General features: G+C 51.3%; 1 protein-coding gene across 1 annotated transcript in view; it reads left to right on the top strand.

Moving 5' to 3' along the window:
* Positions 1–5,000, top strand: part of LOC138978198 (uncharacterized) — a 15,839-nt gene that overhangs the window by 5,933 nt on the left and 4,906 nt on the right. The gene's annotated exons all lie outside the window — the stretch shown is intronic.

Raw genomic sequence — 5,000 nt, 5'->3', positions numbered from 1 at the left:
AGACAATAGGGTGCAGTACAATACAATGCAAAACAATACAGCGCAACACAATGCAGTTCAAAGTAGCACAACACAATACAATACAATACAATACAGTGCACACACAAGGGGGATAAGGCACCAGCAGGTCCGCATATTTGTTGACCTGGGAGATCGAAACAAATCTCCACCCTTAACCCACCAGGCTTGGCCAGCCGGGATTCGAACACGCGACCTTCCGCATGGGAGGCAGGCGTCCTATCTGTCGTGTTCCGAGCGTACATAAACAACACTCACATCAGGTACGTTCATCTGGTTTACTTGTCTAGCAAACTGCTACAGATGACAACAATACAAGGTCGATGCGGTAAGCCATGCCTAATCAGTGTCCCGCGTGCATGCCAGAGAGCGAAGCGAGTAGTGGGCGGAAAGGCACCGTTGCACATGCGCGCCCCATCACATGACCGACCGAGTTCGACCGACACGACCCGAGAGGTACCGAATACCGTCACATCTCCCCCCTTCAAATAAAAAGATATAATGATCTTGATGAAACGAAACGTTATCGTTATCATTTAAAATTAAAGTTCAATAGGGGTTTCAGTAACGAATCTTTCGACCGGAACCGAAACAGTCATTGTTCATTTGCTGCTGATCTGCGGAGTCGATGGTTCACTCTTCGAAGCGGGACGGTGGTCTCACAGTTCTTCCATAGCGGGTTTTTATGACCGGAGTCGACAGTTGCTGCCCTGGGTTAGGCGCCGCTGGAGGACGTCGCGGGGACCCAGGCGTCGGTGGAGGTTCCGGAGAACGAAGACCTGGCTGGTCTGCATTGCGCTGGCTTGGCGTTTCAGGAACAGGACTCTGTTGGGTTGGGACAGGGTAAAGGACAGGGATGTTGGTCATGGTAGGCCTGTCTAACACTTGTCGGGAAGACAATCTGAGGTGTCGTCTGTTCCGACGATACTGTCCCCTTTCTGACCGTATCTCGTAGGACCGTGGTGCACATTGACGCAGGACTGTTGCTGGTTTTCCCCAGGACTTTTCGTGGTCTAGTTTCTGGAGAACAGTGTCACCTGGTATTAGTGGCGGCAGGGTCTCTGTCCCATGACGTCTGTCGTGGTCACTCTTGTTTCTGAGCTTTGCTTGCTCGTCCCGCGCCTTGATCGCATCCCTTCTGACCGTCTTTGGGATGAGATTGCTTGCGAGAGTAGGGAGCGTCGTTCGCATCTTTCTTCCGAGTGCTAGCTCCGCTGGACTCGTTCCTGTTGGCGTCGTAGGTGTAGCCCGGTGACTGAGTAGGGCTAAGAACGGGTCTTCTTGAGCGAGAATCTTCTTGGCCTCTTGTACTGCTCGCTCGGCTTCTCCATTCGACTGAGGAAAGTATGGACTGCTAGTCGAGTGAGTAAACTTCCATGCTGCTGCGAAGCTCTGGAACTCTGTTGACGTGAACTGAGAACCGTTGTCCGTGACGACGACGTCTGGTATTCCGTGGTGTGCGAAGATGTTCTTCATCCGTCCAATGACGACTTCAGATGTCTCTCTCGGAAGATGAGCGATTTCAAGATATCTTGAATAATAGTCAATCAGAACAAGATAACTCTGTCCCTTGAAGTCACACAAGTCTGCAGCAACCATCTGGAATGGTCTGTCTGGGAGTTCTGTTGTCATAAGTGGCTCACTTCTTTGGGATGGCTGCTTCTCTTCGCAGTGTTGACATGCTGACACTCTTTGCTTGATGTTTTCGTTGATGCCTGGCCACCAAACTGTCGACTTTGCTCTTTCTCGACATTTGGTTATCCCGAGATGGCCTTCGTGAATCCGGTTCAGCATTTCTTCTCTCAAGACCTGCGGAATGACGATCCGGACGCCTCTGACGAGAAGACCTCGATGTATGCTGAACTCCCCTCTGAATGCGTAGTAGTCTTTCAGAGCTGGCTCTACGTCAGTGACGTACCTGGGCCAACCGTTGGCCGTGTAGTGTAGAGCTGCTTTGACGACAGGATCTTGCTGACTCAGTGCTGCTATCTCGTCTAGTCTTTTGTCTGTAACCGGCCATTAAGATTGGACAGCGTCGACGTGAGCTTCCACATCTTCCGCCAGTAGTGTGGCAACATCGGCTCTGTCTTCCGATGTCTCTTCTCTCCCCTCTTGGACAGGCGACTGAGGACTTCTCGACAAGGCGTCAGCCACCACAAGTGTCTTGCCTGGTGAATAACTTGCTGTCAAGCTGAATCGCATCAGTCTCATCAGCATCCGCTGACATCTGATGGGCGTTTCGTCCAAATCTTTGGTGTTGATGAGAGGAATGAGCGGCTTGTGGTCGGTTTCGAGCGTAAATTTCTCCAGACCGATCAGATAACGTTCGAACTTTTCGCACGCCCACACAGCAGCTAGACACTCCTTCTCAATCTGGGCATACCCTTGTTCCGTTGATGTCAGAGTTCTTGAGCAGAAAGCGACTGGCTTCATCTTCTCCCCGTGCTGCTGCAGGAGTACGCCGCCAATACCGTAGCTGCTCGCGTCGGCACTGGCCGTTGTCGGCTTAGTCAAGTCGAAGAAAGCGAGAGTAGGAGCTGCTGTCAGGAGCTCTTTCGCTTTTGAAAACGCGAGTGTCTGTGGCTGTCCCCAGTTCCACGCCTTGTCTTTCTCCAGCAACTCGGTGACAGGCTTCAAGACTGACGACAAGTTTGGCAGAAATCGTCCCAGAAAGTTCATCATGCCCAGAATTCTTCTCAGTTCTGTGACGTTGGTCGGGTCAGGCATGTTGATGATGGCATCAATCTTCTTCTTGTCTGGTCTGATTCCGTCGGCGTTGATCACGTGACCAAGGAACTCGATCTCTGACTGCTTGAAGCTGCATTTTTCCTTGTTGAGCTTGAGCCCGGCCTCGACAATCTTCTTCATGGAGCTCTCAAGATGCTGCTCGTGTTCTTCATCTGAGTTGCTGTAGATGAGAACGTCGTCGAAGAAACAGATCGTGTTTTCTTCTCCCTTCAGGATCATCTCCATCGTACGTTGGAAAATCTCGGGAGCGGAGGATATTCCGAACGGAAGTCTTTTGTAGTAGTACCTTCCGAATGGCGTGATGAAGGTTGTGTACTTGGCAGTTTCTGGGTCGAGAGGAATTTGATAAAACCCCGACGTTGCGTCCAGCTTGCTGAAAATCTTCGCTCCTTTGAGTCGATGCAAAATGTCGTCGAGAGTCGGAATCGGGTACCTCTCCCTCTTGACTGACAGGTTCAGCTTTTTCAAGTCCGTGCAGATCCGGACCGCTCCAGATTTCTTCAAAACTGGCACCATCGGAGAACACCAATCTGTAGGCTCGGTTATTTCCTCAATAATTCCGGCCTTCTTCATCCTTTCCAGTTCTTCTTCTACCTTCTTCATCAAAGGTATGGGTACTCTCCGAGCTGTGTGCAGACTGTAGGGCTGGCTGTTCTCTTTCAAGACGATCTTTGCCGGTGGGCAATTGACTGGTTGCTGGTCCAACTCACCGAACGCTGGCTGTATGCTGTCGAGACGTTGGACAAGTCCCATGCGTTTACAGGCTTCTCTGCTTAATAAGCTCTCTGTCTTGCTGTCGACGACATAGATATCCAGGTGAAACTCTTGACCGTTGATGTAGGTAGTGTCCCTAAAGAATCCTATGCAGGATATCTGTCCGCCTGCGCCGTGCATGACTGCACAGGTGGGGATAAGTTTGGGACACGGGACAAGGGTCAGGTAGAGGGATTTGGAAATGATGGTCACATCTGCACCTGTGTCGATCTTGAACTTGATCTTGCGACGTCCAAATGATAGGTCAGTGTACCATGCTGGTTCAGCTCCCTGCTTGTGTACGACACCCATGTAGTACACTTCTTCTGCGTCGACAGCGTTGACTTGCTTGGAACGGCAACAAGAAAAGTAATGTCCGTACCTGCCACAGCCGTGACACTGCTTCCCTTTTGCTGGACAGTCACTGTCTTTCTTGTGTTGTCCACGTCCGCAGCGTGAACATGATGCGTCACTTCTCCCCTCCTGAGGAAAGCGACGACCGCCACCACGCGGATGACGAAATCCACCCCTGGAACCGGCGTGCTTGGTTGCTGGACCGCTGCTGCCACTGTCACAGCTGGTACCTGCTGCACCTGCACCGCCGCGAGGGCGTCTGTTGAATCGCTGCGTACCGGTGTGTACAGCGTCAACACTGGAACGTTGCTCAGACAGCTGTCTCTTGACTTGCTCGTACTGCCTGGCTTGCTTAATGGCGTCTTGCAAATTCAGGTCTGCTTGCATTTGTAACTTTTCTGAGAGTTCTCGGTCGTTCACACCAAGGACGAACCTGTCGCGAATGGCTTCGTCGCGGTTATGAAAATCTGCGTGCTCAGAAAGTTCGTACAGGGCTCTGACGTAAGGTTCGATTTGCTCGCCGCTGTGTTGGCTTCTGGTGTTGAAGACAGCTCGAACGTGTATGACGTTCTTTTGTGGAACGAAGTGCGTGTCAAATAACTTCAGTACGTCCTCCAGTTTTGCTTCGTCATTGTCCTCGTCATATTCGAACTGTTCGTAGATCTGTTCGGCTTGTATGCCCATAGCATAGATTAAGGAACTGACCTGGACTGGAAATTGTTCTTTGTCTAGTTTAGAAGCAACCCTGTAGCGTTCGAAACGCTTACGCCACGTGAGCCACTGGTCGGGCCTCCCAAAGTCGAGTGGTTCAGGCGGTTTGAATGGCATGCTCTTCTTCTTCCGTACGACTATGCTCGACTATTTCAAAACTCACGGTTGGGTAAAGAATCCCACCGCTGCCACCATGTCGTGTTCCGAGCGTACATAAACAACACTCACATCAGGTACGTTCATCTGGTTTACTTGTCTAGCAAACTGCTACAGATGACAACAATACAAGGTCGATGCGGTAAGCCATGCCTAATCAGTGTCCCGCGTGCATGCCAGAGAGCGAAGCGAGTAGTGGGCGGAAAGGCACCGTTGCACATGCGCGCCCCATCACATGACCGACCGAGTTCGACCGACAC

The sequence above is a fragment of the Littorina saxatilis genome, linkage group LG10, assembly GCF_037325665.1.
Source record: "Littorina saxatilis isolate snail1 linkage group LG10, US_GU_Lsax_2.0, whole genome shotgun sequence".
NCBI classification, from domain to species: Eukaryota; Metazoa; Mollusca; class Gastropoda; order Littorinimorpha; family Littorinidae; genus Littorina; species Littorina saxatilis.
The sequence above is the reverse complement of the archived record's forward strand: the minus strand, read 5'-3'. Positions and strand labels throughout refer to the sequence as shown.